The sequence below is a fragment of the Bombus impatiens genome, unplaced genomic scaffold (genome assembly GCF_000188095.3).
Source record: "Bombus impatiens unplaced genomic scaffold, BIMP_2.2 scf_0581, whole genome shotgun sequence".
NCBI classification, from domain to species: Eukaryota; Metazoa; Arthropoda; class Insecta; order Hymenoptera; family Apidae; genus Bombus; species Bombus impatiens.
In genome coordinates, this window is record NT_177000.1 from 306,336 (window position 1) to 325,390 (window position 19,055).

The 19,055-nt window shown below is 45.1% G+C and overlaps 1 protein-coding gene across 11 annotated transcripts in view; it reads right to left on the bottom strand.

The window, feature by feature from the left end:
• Nucleotides 1-19,055, bottom strand: part of LOC100742314 — a 189,628-nt gene that overhangs the window by 148,806 nt on the left and 21,767 nt on the right. The gene's annotated exons all lie outside the window — the stretch shown is intronic.

Here is a 19,055-nt window from a genome sequence, read left to right on the forward strand (position 1 = left end):
CAGAAAATAAAATCGACCCGCGTATGGCTTTCGACTGTGTCGTACGTACATAGGAAATTGTCGATCGGTTTATTCGGCAACTTTTTCATGCTGTTCGCAGCGAAGAAGCGATCGAACGTCGTAAAACAAAGAGATGCAGCGAGATCCGATCATCGTGTCTAATCCGTTGCGAACGCATCGTTCCACAGCTAGCCATTTGCACTAACATTCGTAAACGACAAAATTGCACGTCCTTCGGAGGATGACTCGTTCGCTAAATGTTCACCGGGTAACTCAGCCAGCACGATTTTGTCTTATTGGCGTCTAACGAGGTTGCGCTCGTTGTCGAAGGGTAGGGAGGCACAAGCTCGCGTAATTTGTGCCGGAGGAAGTTGCCGGGGCCCCGGTAATGCGAGTTCAACAGGATCCTAAGTTAATTTCGACCGTTCTACGGAGAAGGGTCAAAGATGCGGTTTACGGCGGGAAGCTACGATTTGTTTGGCGGCGTGCCAGGGGAAACGATGTTATCGCATTGAAAGAAGATAAAAGGGTAGCGAGGACGAGGTAGGAAGGTTGACGGTCAAAAGGGACAGGTCGGAAAAACGAACCAGCTCCGCTTGCGATCGGTATGGTTTTTCAGCATCTACCATACTGTTTCGTTTTGTCCGACGAACGGAGCTCGAACAATTTCTAAATATCTTTTTCTTCGATAAAGAGCATGTAAGATCGCTCGTTGGCAAAAACGTTACACGAATAACTACTCGAACGAATAACGAGTTGTTACGAGCCACGCAGTTCAGAGTTTATTTAAAGGTAATCTCGGCACAGCCGAGAAACGAAAATCGAAAGGGGTCGCCTTGCGAGATCGATTTAACGCAACGGAAAGCGAAACTTCATTGCGCCAACGAATAGCGCTCTACCGCCAAATTTCACGATATCGACAATTTTTTCGACTACGTATCTTCGATCGATCGATACGATGCCTCGACCGACATCGACTTACTTCGAGGACGACAGAGACGACCGCGACAGCCACGATGCTTCTTTGGCCGCTAGCGTTTTGTTTGCGAGTTATTACATCGCATAGGAAACCGATAACGACGTTCTCGCTGAAAAATTCAGATATCGGCCGGCAAATCCGGCAAATCGAAGCACAAGTTCCGGGAGCATCGACGACAAACGGAACCGAGAGAATCTCGTTCGTTTATAAATTTAGGCTGCCGCTCGCGAGCACCCGGAAACGTCAGAGTTTGTCGCGTCGTTAGGTCCTCGTCGAGCTAAAGGTGGGACGATTCCGAAATTGCTGCAGCGAGTTCGCGCGAGTCTCGGAACGAAGAAGCAGGCTATAAGGAACAAGGGGAAAAGGGGAGGACGTTGTCTCGCAAAATGAAATTTTAATGACGATCTTGTCTACAGAGGCGACTGTACAGTGGCTGCAAGAACGTTTTACGGAACTACGTGCTAAAGCTCGACCGATCGATAATTTACCCACAAACGTTTACGTTCGTTCGTTTCACCTATACATATCCTTCACCGAGTACTCAATTTTTCATGCTTAATTTATTACCGATATGTAAATATTTTAATCCGACAGAAAATACTGCAACGTATTTTCTCGCGTCGTGGATACCGACAGAAACGTTCGCAGCGAGAAAGTCGATCGAAGCTTGCTGTAAAATTCGCAGCGGAGAACGGCAACTTTAACCTCCGGTGGCATCTCGAGGGGGGCATCGGTTTAGAAACTCGACGAACGTTTTCCAAATTTTCGACAGCGATCGCGCGTTGTCAGGCAATCGATTAAAGTTTCCGATGGTGACCGTAAGCGACGCGACGAAACTCGCGAAATCTCGGTCTGCTCGCGAACTCTTCACGCGCAAAGCTGGCGTTCTCGACCGTGCTATAAAAATGGCAAACTTTGCGCTCCGTATCGGATACGGTTGTCCGAAATTTAGCAAAATTATTTAAGACGAATCGCAAGTTGTCGACGCAAACTTTGTTCGTCGTTCAAATTTATTTCGCACGAAACATCGTCTAACGATAGGAGATATCTTTAAAGAGCGATATGTCGCGAGACAAAAATACTCGTTATATCTCGTAGCAATTTTCACGTGACGTTCACTCGACAACACCTTAACCGGCATACGAGGGTGAAATCGATAGTTCTATTAAATTGGCATCGAATCGATACAAGAACCAGAGATACTTGGCTACACGGCTATGAACGCCACGCAAACGAGAAAGCCGACTCCTGACCGTTGCGAAGCGTAACGAGAAGTTTACCGCAAACAATTCGTCAATCGCATCGTCGAATAAAAATTCTATTGTCGCCACACGCGTTTCCACGCACATTGTTGTAAAATTCCTTTCTTAACTCAACCGCGCATACTTGAACGATTACGGCGCAGCGTAGCGACAACCGAGTGGGCTTAATTGGCGCGACGAACGCACGAAAAGCATAGCCAGAGACAAGAATGAAACGCAGGTTCTACGCGTTTCAGCGACAAACGCACGACTCCCACGTGGTTAACTCGTGACAAGAGACGATCTCGATGCGATTTATATTTGGCTGATTCTCGCTCGACGGATCGACAATTTGTCCGTCGTTAAAAATAAAGTTCGCGAGAAGCCAAATAGATCGAGCGCTTCCTACTTCTTCTGTTACAGGCTGCACGGTGGACCTAATTACCGACCAATGCTCGTCGTGACACTACCGGAAATTAATAAATATCCGGCCGGAAATTCGGCGCGGAACATCTGTTTCACGAATCTCGGTTACGCCAGAGATTCCGTTGATATCGACGAACACGGGAGACGTTAGCGAGTTTTACTCGCTTCTCGATGCAATAGCGAAACGAAGTTGACGTAATTTTATGGTTTTCAGCAAGGTCTGTCGTCATTTCCTTTGATATCGTCCAAGCGCGTTTCGAGAAACAGAGGGTTCGTTAAACGCAATTTAAATTTAAAAACTTTCGATGTTGGTTCGATCAAGTTCGAGTATAGTTTACGCGTGATAATTAATTAACGTAACGACGATACGACTCAATATTTTTCAATAACAATCGCAAATTAAGATACATCCACGTTAGAACGATCAACGCAGTCATCCATCACCCATACGGCAGTACGTATTATGCGATTATCATAAATTCCCTAATTACGAACCTAACCTGCGATTAACGACACGCTTTGAATCACGATTAATCGTTATTGCGATAGCTTCGTTCGTCGATAATTTGAAAACATAATTCAACTATTCTGTACAGGGAAACAAGATTAACGTTTAAAGTCGTTGGAAACACCCTTCGAAGAGGTTAATGCCGGCAGTAACAAGTAATCGATGGGCTTTAATCGATCTACCTATCAAAATTATCGCTTCGCAATTATTTCGCGATTGAAAATAGTCTCTTCGCCGGAAACTTTTCTTATTCGAGCTGCGTAAAATTATCAACGGCGAATCGTGCCAGCTACATCCTTATTTATCGAGTTAAAACGTATTTATAATTTATAACAAGATTGCGCTGTATTTCGAATTCCGTTACGTTACGTCGGCAAAAACTTTAAAATATCCACGCCTGAATAACTACGCGAGAAAAAGTCATTTCTCGATAAAAAGTTATTTCTAATAATCTTCGCCTTCTAGAAGTGGAAAACTTGCGATAAATCGCAAGATACCATGTTTTAACGATCTATACTTCTACGGCTCAGAAACTCTATAAACTTGCAAAATAAGCCGCGAAACATTGGGATAAAAGAAGACGATGGTTCGCTGGATGCGTTCGGCACGAACCTAATTTTCATAGGAATTCTGTCCCTATCCACAACTCCAGCGTCTTCGTCACTCGTTGAACTTCCACCGTTTCCTCCTTGTATCGTAGAAAATAGTAGACCGCAATTTGCTTCTCTTTCTATTACGACTGTCGCTGCTTGTAGGACGTTCACGAGGGTCAACGTATTTCATGTCAATTACAGTTCAGTTATTTTTATCTAGACAAACGATATATCGAGCTGAATAACAGGTTGGACGCAGCTTTTTCTCTTTCGCTTGGCTCTTTATACGCCGTTTAAATCACTCGTATCGTATGAAAAACCTTCTTACGCGAAACTCACCGTCCGCTTCGCTTTGAGCATTTTCGTTACGACAGAATTAAGCACGTACGTAAGTATTACGATCGCTACGTCGCTTTTACGCGAAAAGGAAACAAATTAAAAGCAGATACGTGGAAACTTCAAACTGTACGTAAAGCGGTAACGGTAGAAACGGAACAGTTGCGATCAAACCCACGTTAATCGATTAATCGGGAAAGCGTATTGGCAAACTTCCAATGCCTCGATACGAGAGCGATCTCGTACTCTCTATCCTGCTCGTTCTCTGCATGCTCCCCGATGATTTCGCTTCCGTTCGCCAGAGATCTGGCTTCTGTTTAACGAGCCAGCGGGCTCGTTCCGAGGGACAGATGGGGTTCGTTCGCAGAGCTAAATATTCGAGAGGCAACGCATCGGCGTAAGAGAGGTACGCGAAAGCACCGGGAGCAAGGGAAACACCGGAAGCGCTCGGTCAAGGTAAGACGTTGCCTCTCTGCGTGCCCGTGCACGTTGTACGTTCGTACCGAACCGCGCTTTTATCCGTTCCCGCTTCGACCTTTTCCTTCTCCAATTCTCCGATGAATCGCGTTTCGCTACGTTTTACCATACCCTCGCTTTCGTTTCGATTCACGACGAGTTCGAATCGGCACACGCGCGGTAAACTTCACGAGTCGTTCGAGTCACGAGAAACCTCGATCGAATCGATCTACCTTCGTTTCTCCCGTTACTCGTTCACTTGTCATCGATACGAGATCTTTTCGAAGAAAATTTCGCCGATAACGTCGAAGAAACGAAATTTCGTTCGACAGTCGTTGCATCTATGCAACGGGTAATAATCACGATATTTATCGGTCTGACAGGACAGTTAAGTCGTTGTCAGGCTTGGACGATCGCCTACATACCGTTAGAGTCGCGGTAATTTCATGCTAAACGCCTAACTTACGGTTACCGTCGACTGTAAGCAACGAAATATCACGCGGGGAGGAATTTATTTCACGATACCTCGTATCGATTCGTTGTTTCGACGCGATATTTACATTTTATTCGCGTATCGAAGAGTCCGTATAATATTTATACGGTACGTTGCCGAGTTTTCTACCTATTTGGAAGTAGATACAGTAATCGTTGGAGACTCGTAGAATTTCAGGAGTCAACGACAAAGCTTTAGAACGTAATCGCGTCTCTTGTTTCATGGAATAAACCTTCGGAGACGTGGATCGAAGCGGAAAGACTTTAAGCGAGTTATCTCGTTCGGTGGAGAGTACCCATTGTCCGATGCGCAACCTTAATCGATTCTAAATTGCCGTACAAGTTCTACTTAGTTGCATGGGAGAGTACGTGCGTGGGATATTCGTTTTTCTGCGTTCCCGGATCTCACGGCATTACGTAAATTACCGCACGGTTCCGTTTAACTTGACCATGTTGGCGACACGCGGCGTTTAAATCTTTTCTCACAGAAAACGCAATTTGTAACTTGCTTTACCAGCTTGTATTTTCTTGCGTTTCAACCTGTAATACGACGTCGCAGCTATTTACTCGAGACACGCGTAATTAGCTTCTCAGCTTGTAACATCGAATTACGCACTTGATACAAATCGTGTCTACGCGAACGGATAATAGAATCTTTGCGGTTATAAGAATACTCGCAAGACGGAATAAGAGGATAAAGAGACAAAGAGGCAATTATCCTATAAATTTAATTAATTCGACAAAACCACATCCTAGGATATATGCGACAATGGTTATTCGATACAGCGAATCAAAGATAGAAAAAGCAAACACACTCGATGATCCGTATCACTTTTCGACCGCTGTTGCAAAATTGCTCCACCCATCGCGCGGTCGTTGTTTCCTTAGTTCTTCGGTTTCATTCGCGAAACACACGACCGTCCATGCTTCTGCGTCGCTTTAAAAGGTCTCTGATGCGACAAACCAAGTATCGAATCGAGTCGTTGCATCGGCGATCTTCCGACTACCCTCCTCCGGCAACTCCATTCCAGATCCATTCACGAGTCGATGAGCACGATATTCAATTTGTGCTTTCGCTTCCGATTCCTATGAATCTCGATGATTTCCTCTGGATGATGCGTTTTTCGTTTGTGATGAACGATGTAAATCGTGCTTCTCGGGTCGGGGGCTGCTACGACGGTTGCACGTTCGGCGGTCCAAAAGCAGAGGATCAGCAGCGCGATCACGCTCAACCAAAACGCGTCACGACGCCTGTTGTACCGCATGTTACGACGATATAGAGTACGCCACGCGTTACATCGTCGGGCTTTTATAAGTTGCCGCTTTATCGAAATTCGACGAATCGCGTTGTAAACTCGTCGAGTCGTAAATTCGTTAAGTATCCGTCGAATGATAACTTTTAGCGAAACAACGGTTGCCGCTAGTCGAATAGAGAAATATAATATACGATAATACGGTCGTTCAGATTGAATTATACGAAAACGAGAAAGAAGTATAGTATAGATATAGAAAATATAGACAATGCGATCCAGTGATCGCAATAAGAGATCGATACCAACTACGCGGATGCGATCAATTATCATTGTCGTTTGATTTCCGGAAGCGGCAGGTTCGTCCGTAGCCGATATCACGCTGGCAATTACATTTCCTTTTGCAGTCGCGTCTTCGCTTCCGGTTCCTTCGTTCCTCGTTCGTTCCACGCTCGTTGATCGATTAAATTAGATAAGAAAACTAGATGTTCTAGGTTGCTTGGTTCGATTCCTCGTACGCATATTTTACAAGTCATACGTGCCATATTTTTCATATTTCTTTTGTTTTTTTGTTTTTTTTTCTTTGTTCGTTACGACGCAAAACTTACGCTACAAAGTTATTCGTATTTCACCAAAGAAAGGAGTAAAATACCGACGCAACGTACCATGTCGATCGCTACACGCCCGATACACGAGTGACGTATAGATCGATAAGATGGAAGGTTAGTCGTGGTCGCAGTAAGGTGCTCTAGTAAAGACTCGGAAAGCTCTTAGCGTTGATTTAATATCGCCTAGACGTCGCTACTCTCGTTATTTTACGAGAATAAACTATACTGCGTAAATTCTTGTTGTTAGTCTCGCCCATGAAACGGTGTTCCAGACTAATTACAATTATCCACTTTTCTCCGTTCTGACGTAACGAAATATCGATACCGAGCACGAGGATGAAATTGAAATACGTTCGAACGAGTTACGGGTATTACGATAAAGCAAGGTGAGGCGTATCTCGATGAACTTGGACCGCAGACTGATATAACGTGGCAGCAACGTTAGCTGAACTCGAGCCAAGTCGACGAGTAATCTCGTTGTAAACGAAAGTCCAGCTGTACGGAGGAAATTTAATCAAACTCGGACACTGCGAACTCCGTGCAGTTCCATCTTCGACTAACGGGGAGCTACGCTCCGTCGCTCGGAGGTATCTTCTCCCTGACGTGGCGTCGCATCCGTTGTTGACTCGGGATAATGGACACTGTGTTACGGCGACGCAACCGTGAGATGGTAATTCTGAATCATGGCCTGCTCTTTTAATTACAGATACAAAGATACGAGAAATACAAGTAGATATCGATGTTCGATAACGTCGACTAGTATTAGACGTAAGAAAGGAAAGATACGTAGTTTCCGTTAGAATAACGAGTGGCGAAAGCGATCCGACATCGAGTTCTACTTCCTATCTGCACGGAAAGCCCTGTCCGATTTCATCGAAACGTCCTAAATAAACCATTTTACGCGATCGGACTAGAAGCTGCGTCGACGACCGGATGAAAGAACAAACATAAAAATGGAAGATAAAGGGGAAAAAAGAAATTGACGACCGGGTCGCGTGACTGGTAGACCCGAGTAAAACCCAGCAGCGTCTGTTCGCACAAAGAGGATACTCCCGATTATCGCGTCCCGGGTAATATTTCGCTGGCTATAGAGGAAGTTTTATCGCGACGTCCGCTCCTCGTTCGTCCCGGGAATCGCGGCGGGGCTGACGCGTCGATTAAAAAACGCCAGCGTGCGATTTGAAACATCTAACTACGATTTGTCGCAGCTTCGATCGATAGGCCGAAGATACGCGCGAAAAGAATTACCATCTCGATTTTTCTTACCCTCCGCTGTTCCATTTGCGAAACGCAATAAGGCCGTATGCGCGATCGTATCGCTGAAAGGATAACGCCTTCGGACATCCGCGTCCTTCCGAGGTCTATTTTTGGCGGCACGTCAAACTCGCGTATCGCGTTGTTACGGGATACGAAACTCGAAGCGATTCAAATTCTTCCACTTTCGACGCTTCGTCGAATTCGTAAAAAAATAAAATACGGCATGCGTTATCGACGAACGTACGCATCTTCGCGCCGTCACGGTGTGCACTTCGAAGCATCGCGTAAAAGGGAAAGAACGAGACGGACGACGCCGCGACCCGACCCAAGCTGATTCCTGACAAACGGCAGACAACAGGAACAATGGAACGATCGACGCGACAGGACGGAGAAAATTGAGTGGCCAGGGGAGAATTGGAAACGAGATCGGATCGTGCTTCTATTTAAGAGAGCTTCCAGACACCGATAACGATCGAGTCTCGTACATTCGCTATCTTCGCAGGAAAACCGATTTGCCCGTCATTCGATTCAATTAAGGCGACCCGATCGAGAAAAACACATTACACGAGCATGCGTCCTAAATACAAATTCTTATTATTTCGTCGATCATGTTGGAATTATTTTAAAAGAAATATAAGATGGAGCAAGAACTATCGAAACTTGGCGTCGTTATTATGACATACGACACAGAGTGTAGAGGCAAGCGAACAATAGCGAGATAAGATACGTATTTACGCTTGCCTTGAGTCTGCGTACTAAAAGAAAAAACCGCCGTTTCTGACAACCTATGTTACTACCAAGTTATTACGCGAGTCAACGATAAATGTAACATAAAGTTTATTCGTTTGGCCAGTAGTTTGAAATTCTACGTAAACGAAAGTATAACTCGAACGAAAGGGTTTTAAAGGATAATTCGGATCGAGGATAAAATCAAAAGAACGAAAGGAAAGAGAATAGAAAGAACCGCAAAACTGTCGAGCATACGGCAAAGGAAGAACGAATCTTTTTTCCTCGACCCAGCAAATTCTTTCGTCCGTCGTAAGATAAAAATCGCACGACTCCCGAGGATACGTGAAAAGTAACATTTTCCGGGCTTCCATCGGCCATTCGCGAAATATAAACCGCCGATGAATAGTAACGAGGTTTAGAGAACTGCGACGGAAGAGAAAAGGAGGAAGGATGGAACGCCCGCTGGATTTCCAATCTCTTTGCCAAACGCGAAACGACGTCTCTGAAAATCCTGCCAACTGCTCGTAAACTAGAAAATAATGTTCCTCGGTCGGTAAAAGGACCTGCGAACGAATGCCGAGAACAGTGACGGCGTTATATAGGACAACGATCGTCGAACGATGTTCGTTTTTTCGAATTCGTGGATTCAGCTTCTGCGCGGTGATCGAAGAAACCGTCTCGAGAAGGTCGCGTAGAAAGATCGTACGGACAATAAGTCGCTTTTGCGACTCGATAACGCAGATAAATTAAACGATGATAAACAAATTTTAGCAGACGTACGATCTTTGAATCGTAACGTAACGAACGCTACGGTCTAGAGATAAAAGGACACGCCGCAAGATACCGTAAAACCGCGTGACCGATCGCGAACACTTCGAAACTCGTAGGATTTCGAACTTTGTAAATTCTGCTTCGGAAAAAGCCGTCTCGAATCGATCCAAGGCCATGCGATCTATTACCGATCTATTACCATGTACACGCCTCTCGAATGAAATCGGCTCGTATCGACCCCGAATTTCATTCGGACGACATTCGGATCGTAGATTTTCTATCCTTCGAGCCGCCCGTTCGGTATGAAATTTCAAATCCGCAGTACAGAGACAAAGATTTAGAGACAAGGATCGCAAGTCCAAAGCGAGTACGAACTTGAGATTTCGTGACTAGACTCGCGGATATGACAGATTCAGATTCTACGCTTCGGGGTCGTGGACTCGCGAGGTGTCGCGAACTTGACGCGACGCAGCGGGCAATTCGTAAGCAGAAATCATGAAATTAGGAATTCTGCGACACGAGATAGACTGCACAGCTTCGGGGCCTTCGCGCGATCCCTCGCAGTTTCAAGAATTCTAGCTGTTGCGCTTCTACGTATATACCTGTCGGAGATGGAAGGACAGCGGGATTTCCCGTCCGGAATGTTGGGAAAAACCCCGATACCCTAGTCCAGACTTTTACTACAGCCGCCCTTAAGTAATAAAAATAAGAAATAGTCTTAATGTTTCAATCTGACTTTATGACGATGGGTTTGGGTCGCTAGACGTAGCCACGGTCACGGGAGGGACGTGTACCTGACAGAAGTACGAAATGATTATATGGCTCTCCTTAAAAACAAAGACTGACCCGAGAAGTGGGGACAGGAGTATATAAGGGCAGCTTCTTTTGGATTAAGGGGGAGTTAGTTTGTTAGTTAGTCGTTGGACGAGTTATCGAGAAGTTACCCGAATCGAGTAGTACGTTGATACTTGTCCTCCCGTGGACCGTGGGTTCGTTATCGAACCCCGTGGGCCGTGGATTCGTTATCGAACCCGAATTCGTTGTCACCATCATCTCGACCATCCTGTTGCCATTACTCATAGCCTCTTGTAGCGTCCACGTTCGTACCGATAAATATTAGCTACATTCGCGACGGTAAAGTGAGTAAAGGTTCATCGAACGCCCCAAAATGCCAACCTGACTCCGACATACCTATATATCTATACATTACGCGGATAAAATACCGTTTAATCGCATTTTAGTTTAGTTTCGTTTTAGCTTACCTAGGCTTAGCTAGGAAACCTTACCTTTACCTTAACTTTATCTCTCATTTATCCTAAACTCGTGAAAATCCTTCGCCCGTCGTTCTCTTTCTCGCGCGCAACTTAGGGAAGACGCGGCTAAATCGATAAGCAAAATAAACAACGAACAACAGCAGCAATTTCGCTGTCTTAGCGACGCAGCGACGTCTTCTTTTATCCTCTCTATCGGATATTCTCTCTCGTGGCAGGTGTCGAGTCGATTAATCCTCTGATCGTTCGAGACGATACTCGTCCCGATATTTCCTTCCTTGGAACGTCAAGCAACGAAACGATCTATGAAAGATCCACGAATCTACCGATGCGAAGCAAATCGTTCTAAAAATACGACAAAAAATGAGAACAACGAAATTTCAAAGCCGACCGTTCGTTTGCAGAAATTCTCGATAATTGCGTGTAAATATCGACTCGTTAGCTACTTTTATCGACGCATATGCGCATCCTTTCGCTCTATACTAGTACCGCCGCCATCGCCTCGTCGGCGCTTCCGTTCCCCAGGCAAATAACATTACTCGACTATTATCGCTCGCGACAAGCAAATTAAGCAGCGAAATCGAATAAATCGAGAGCCGAGCAAATAGTTCTTTCGTGGAATTACGACGATCGCGAAATTTACGACGTGGTAAATACCCGCTTGAGTCGCACGTTCCTACAATTTTGTTTGAAATTTCTTTCATACGATGTTTCGTGGTGTGCAGTTTCGTTCTGTCGGATTACCGCGTTTACACTGTGGTCCTATTTCACGATCTAACAATTGTCTAATTTCATAAACCTTTCGCATTGCTGGAAACACGCGAACGCATAACAAAATACTCGTCTTTGTGAAAATAACGAGAGTCCGTCTATATATAATCCCGGAGATCTGTAACGCGAGAAAAACTGTCGATACGAAGATACATCCCATTCGTTATTGTTGTTCGCGTATTAACGCGCATTTTGTTCCATATTTCGTTGCGATCCGCCTCGTTTCGTATCGTTTTTATAGAAAAGTAAAACTCCGTTTTTCAAGAGGCGTAACACGCCAATTCGTATTCAGGAACATTTTGCGCGGCGACACGCGATACTTTTCGAGGGCGAACGGTTCGACGAAACTGGGACGAATCGGTGGCGGAATATCAAACGTTTATGGCGCGAGATTAAACGAAAATATCGAAGCGAGAGAAGGCTACAGGATAGGCAATTACGACGAACGACAGGGTCGTTAAAGCGGAATTATCGTCCGACCTTGGCTCGGAAACCTGCAACGATGTCGAGAAAAATGCCGCGTATACGTGCTTGTTTTCATGCACATGGTTTCATTGAAACTACTCGAGCATTTTCATCCTCCCGCCGCTAAAAATAACTACGTATAATCGAGCGATGTTAATGGTAGCCTGTTCGCGAACTACTAATGCTCGACGAAATTCCGCTGACGGTTGCTCGTTCCACCTCGCCAAAAGTCGAATACTTTTTGTATCTTACCGATTTAACGATCGGCAAATGCAAGACGATATTTTTTAACGTTTGAGCAATCGTTTCATCAATTTGGGGAAAAATCTCGCGTATTTTGCTCGATCACAACGTCCACCGAGACTCTCGCACGCCTGTCGGAGGGAATCAAACGGCTGTAATTTCGAAGGAACGGGCTAGGTCGTGGTATTCACGACCGCCGCACCGCGCCGCGCCGCACCGCGCCGCGCCGCGCCGCGACCTCGAAATTCCCAGATGCGATGAAATTAGGCGGCGCGGCGTTGGAATTTCTCTGCGGCCTCTCGCGCAACCGCTACATTCACCAGCGTAAACAGCCTCGATCGGGCAACGGCCATTCGCGCGCATTTCGTTTCGTTTGGTCTCGTTCGGTTTCGTTTCGCCTAGTCTTGCCAGGATCGCGTTGGCTAGGTCGGTCGCTCGGATATTAATCTCTTTCCCAGTTTCCTTTGATGTTTTCCATCGTCCGGAGAACTAATCCGATTTGTTCGCGACAGACCGGCCGTTCTCGGCTTGGATAATTAAACGGTTGCCATTTTCCGTCATCACGGATCAGCCTTTCGAGCGGACTCCGATCCCTCGAGCTTGTTTTTCCAGCGCGAATCGAATTCACCGTTCTTTGTAACGCGCGTCGATTTATCCCTTAAGTGCTCGCTCGTTAAATTTTCCTCGCTAAAGTCGTGTCAATAGCAATTTCGCGGAAACGTAGTTTCTTCTACTTTTGTATTTATGACACAAAACGAAACTTTAGCTACGTAATACACGAGAGGCAGACCTTAAGAGGTTAACGGATGATTTATTGCACGTTCATCTGGTGTCGTTAAGTCACTCTATGCATAATAAACGAAAGACAATTACTACGGCACGCATACCCCTGCATACTGATAACCTTTATCATCTTCGCCAATTTCCCAAGTTTCTTGTCCCAAGTATATATCAATGCGAGAAGGATTCGATTTGCTTCAAAAATACCATACAACGAACCTCTGAATTTTCCTTTATACAGAATTACGTCAGACGTAAAGGACGCCTGTCCATCCTTGTTTAGAAAATTACGCGCACGGCGTTTCCAACTATGGTTACTCGATCGAAACGCAATCGCAACGATCATTGCCGTCTCGTCGTACTTAAAATCCCTAAGAAACAGCGAGTTAAACGATAAGAGACTAAAAAGCGTCGACGAGGCGACAAGACGGAGCAGTTGCCGTTACTTTTAGAATTCTGCCAGCCCAAGGAAAATTTCGCCCAATGAAACACGCGAGATACGGATGGAGGCACCGGCAGACGGCAAAGAATATTCCAAAAGAGCAGGTAATTTGGAAACGCGAAGGTCACCTTCGCTTTTTTAAACCAGATTAGACGACTGTCTGTCTGCAGGTAGGAATTTCGTCACGTTTCCACGAAGGTAAGGTCAGGAATGTACGTTAACGAGGAAACCACGTAGTCCTTTATACACGAATGCCTATGACACTTTGCCATATAGCGAAGTTCACAGGATCCTGTGTTTTACCGTTTTCGTAAGTAGCTCTTTTCCACATATTTACGATGTCCGTCTGCTATAATCTGATCGCGTCGAAGAATATCGTAACAGAGAACGCCAACGTGTGCTATCGCCATCAAATATTTACCTTTTCTTCCGTACCTATTTTCTTCGTCGCAACGTTGGACTCGTTGGTTACAAGGGTAGGTTACGGATCGTACGACAAAGTCTCCACCGCCAACTCCGTCAAGTATGACACGTTCGAGTAACCTGATCCGAGCGATAAGTTCGGTAATGGTCGCGATCGCGGCAATTTTCTGGCATATCCTCGCACGGATCGATCAGCCTCTTGACCCGTGAATCTCGAGTAGCGTGATTTACGCGACCTTTGCGGTATGTCCCGCGGTCTCGTTCCAGAAATGTTTAAAAGAAGAAGTATGCAGCTGCGGCTAACGAGACTCGTCCAGGGAACGTGAAAGTTTCCGCATTAGCCGGAACTGCGAAAGGAAAACGGGCAAATTACCTAAATCCCACCGGACTGCGGGTGGTCCGGTAAAAAGGAGCAAGCAAACGTGCTTTAGCCATAATCTCTCTCTTTCTCTCTCTCTCTCTCCCCCTCTGTCGTTTGGGCCTGTCCTCTCTATGTTCACAGATGCAGATATTCGTTTAAACGTCCCGGCAGATCTCGCGTCCCAAAATCTAATTTTTACGACAAAGATGTTTAAAAGTTTCTGATCGAATCGATTCGCGAATAAAGATCGTGTCCGGGTTAATTATAGTCGCCCGATAATTACCCCTTTCGAGACTAACGCGACACCTTATTGCGCTCGTAATGCGTTTCAACTATTACGAATCTCGGAACGAACAACGATTTCGAGTTTCCAACTCGTCGTGTTTACTCAAATTCGAGTAACTCGACTAATCGGAACACAGCTATATACCTGTGCCTGCGTTTGAATATTTTTCGTTCACACGGTCCGATCTCGGTCGTCGTAATAAGAAATCTCCGGTGAATAATTTCATCGGCGCTGCGGCGACGAAGAAACGAAGCGAGGGCATTGAATTAACGACCGACGCGACATCGCGCGAAAAAGGGCGAAGGAAAGGCACGCGATTTTCCTCCGCGCTGAAAAAAGATAAAGAAAAATCGTTCCAGTTTCCTTGATTCGTCCGGTTTTGAAATAACGCCGCGACCCTGAGTTCCTTTTCATGAAAGAAACACACGTACCGTATTCATTCTCCGGCTATATCTCCGCTTCGTCTACCATTCACTTTTTTCTTTCTTTTTTTATCTTTGCATTTTCCACCCTTTTTAAGCCCCAATTTCGGCTCGCAGCTTGCTTCGAGCCAAAGGACGTTTGAAAAGCGACGCTCGCGAATCGCGCAAATGTCAGGAGGCACGCGGTTCTACGTATTAATTTTCGCTATTGGAATTCCGCCGTGCCGCGGAACGATCATCGTTACACCCCAAAAACTCTTTTTACTCCGCCAAAGATTTTCGACGGAGCGCTTGTTTAAAGGAGTTATCGTTACATACACGATCTTCCCACTCAATCGCGATCACCACGTTTGCCCACTAGATAACTTTCTTCTCGTTGTTCCTCCTGGTCGGGATTTCTCCCTAATGCTCGACGATTACTCTGAAATTTAAGTTTGGCCAATATCGTAACGCGTTAGAAATCATCGTAAATTTGTTTCAAAGCAAAACTCTTTTTTTTTTTTTTTTACAAGATCAGACAAAGAACGTTCTTCTAGATCAGTATCGCGATCAACCGAACCGTAAAATATACCGATAAGTGAAAATTTCGAATTTTTGCGTAAATAAAGAAACACGCGTGGAATGTGGTTTTATACGAAAAACGAAAAGTTGGAAAGAATGCGTAATGGAAATAAATGCGAGGAAGCGGCGTATGACGCGAAATTTCGTATCAAGGAAAGCAAATTTTCAAGATAATGCATCTGCTAGGAGTTATAAATGATTCAGCATATCGCGCGTAACGGAGGGATATTCGATTCTTATGGAAAAGGAACAAAACCATTCATTGATATTCGAAACGTTATTTCCTTGCAGATGTATCGGTTTCTGTATTCCACGAACGTTGTTTTAAACAGATTTTCAAGCAAAGTTCGACGCTCCTCGAGTTCCATCGAATATTTCGAAAAACGAATCGAAAGATATCAGCGGAACTTTTTTTAAAACGATATCTGTCTTTACTCGTCGCCGTACGAAGATGCAAATTTCGCTGCGCGCATTACATTATCGATTACTCGCTCGAAGTTAGACGAACGTTTACTCGAGCGTCGGGGAAACGAACGTTTCGTCCGAAATATCGCGTCAGGCATCGCCTTAACCTTTTACAGGAAGCGTAACGCTAAATATAGACAAGCTAATATTGGTACAAAACGCGTAACGCGAAGAAAAGTTCGCCCACTTTCAACGCTCCGGTTAAAATTTCAATCGATTAGCCAAATCTGATATCGTTGGTTCTACGCCCTTGTAAATTTCAATTATCGAATTATCCGACGGAAAAATAGTAATAATAATTGCATCGTAGGAACATAGATTTCGTCGGTGTTGTAAATTATACCAAACTCTCGTACGCTTCGCACCACGCCCATCGACGACAGACGAAACACGCGTTCTATGATAAACGCCCAAGTAACCGCAGTCCTTGATCAATTCCCTGCAATTAAATTCCACTTTCCTTCGATCAGCTGTGCGCACGATTGCCCCTTTTAATTATACCAGCAAACGGCTGCATACCGGAAAACCGATTAAATCGACGGAGAAGATGCGATATACCGATCCTACTTATCGTCCATTAATCTTGCCATGGATGATAGACAAACAAGATCCTTCGCAACGAGATTCGTCCGTTTCTCTATATTCGACGAGCAAATTAAAAGCTAAATTAAGTTTTACGATATTTTTGCTTTATATCGTCTGCTCGTATTCGCAATTTTAGTCGTATTCGACGCAATTTTGTCACGCGACTATTTTCGCAAGCTCGTTTATCTCCGTTCCGTCCGCTTTCTATCTAATTTTATATGTAACTTTCCTGCGTAGCGAATTATCTTTTGACGAAGCAATGCCCGCCAGCAAGCACGATCCAGAAAATCTACGTTCAACGACGCTTTGAGAGAGACGGTTTAACGATCTCAGGAAAGAAGCTGACCAAGAGGATCGACGAAATCGAATCGACCACCGTGAAAACGAGAAACAACACCATCGTACCGAACAACGTGCCGCTTTCAAAACGCACCGTGAATATTCAAGAAGAACGAATTTCGTTCAGCCAATTACACGCCATCGTCGTTTCTGCTGCCCATGTCGCGGCATTCTTTCACCACCTACGATCGTCAAAGCGAACTCTACGCAAACGAGATTTTGTACTTTCAGCAGCTTGTTCCACGACCACGTTGCCGCGGCCACGAGCCCTTTACGATATTACTTTCAGCCAACTCGATACTCCATCGAATATCCATTCCAAGTCCCTTACGCAAAATATATATTTCGTTCTTGCGATATTTGATTCAACGCGAAAACGTAAAAGCCACTTTGTCGCAATAACGTATCCACGATAAAATGTGCTTCGGCGTGAGAGCAATTTATCGGACGCGAACCGACCGAGATAAAACTCGTAGCTGCGAAGGATTAAACGTAGCGGAAATATTTTCGACTCCGATATTCCTACTAATAACGAGCGAATCAGCTTGTGTACGATACTTGCTGTTATACGCGTGCTTGTATCGCTCGTAACGTTCATCTCGCAGACCGCGAACGTTTCGCGATCGAAGGTGCCGTGAAGTTAACCGCAAACTTGCCAATTTTGCGGTCACGCAACGGTAACTCGACTGCAACTTGGTATCGGAAGCCAGTGCTGCGTTCGAGATGGTTCGTTATCGCGAGTTTACGCGCTAATTTCCACTTCCACCCTTTCGTCTATCGATATCCATGGCTGTCCTAAGTAAACCAGTTTCGCTTCGGTCGAGACCGATCGAATCAGCTGTTCGAAATATAAGCGAATTAAAATGCTCGTTTGCCGATCGTCCTTGTAGATGTAAACGCAGGCGAGTTACGCGGTTTTTAACGACGGTGATTCGTTTATCTCGACCGTTCCGACGCTACAGCCCTTATTTTACAAGACGCGTTTTATCGCATCGTGCCGCGCCGCAACTATCGAAGAAGCTCTTGTAGACGGAATTATTCGTGAAAATACTCGGCTCGCCATCGATTCGCGTAGACGGATCTCGGGTCGTAACGACAAACGTCTCGTACGTACGAAACGAGGTTTCCTAGAGGGATACGCTGCCAAATTTATCGAGCGGTTGAATTTAAGGTGTAATACGTTTTCTTCTTGACTTTACGCCTCTTCCGATAATGGCGACTAAACGGCGACGAAGCAGCCATTTCCGCCTTTGTACGACTTCATTTCTGCTTTCTGTCGTGACCAGTCTTTTCGCTGCGCCTCGGAAAACCATCGTCGTTATTAACTGTTAATTATAACTCGTAGGTATCGAAGAGATTCGTTGACGGCAGTGTCCTTCGGCAGCGAGGGTCGATGAAATAGAAATGACATCGAACGTACGAGTCATCTAATCGGCCTCGCAACTTTTAATAGAATTCTGTCGAGTTTACCGCGATACGATTGCAATGCGAAGGAATCCTATCAACCAGCGACTTTGACTCCTTATTGCGTTTATATCGAATCGATGCGCTCGACTCGATATCTCGTCTTGATTACGGCGACACATCCAACTACGTTTGGATATCGAGGCGGCAATAACGCGATTGTGATTTCTAAGGTTTCCGGGGTTATCCACCCCGTAATTCGAGTTCGATCAACATGCCGATACGTACGAAATAAGTGGTTTTTTACAACGGAACGAGCAAATCGTTAAAATTCTCGATAACAGTCGAGAGATAACCATGTTGTCGCGAAAATGTCGGCAAAGTAAACACAACCTGCTTTGCGCATTACGATGTAAAAGCTCGAAAGTATATCCTTTTGATTGGATTCAGGATTAAACGTAGAAGGTAGCCGTTCGCGTGCAACGGACGCTTCGTGCGCCAGTGAATTTTTCAATTACTTTAACTTGTTTGCGCGTTAGTTATATTAAAAGTACTCGAGACCGTTTTTACAAAAAAAAAAAAAAAAAAAAG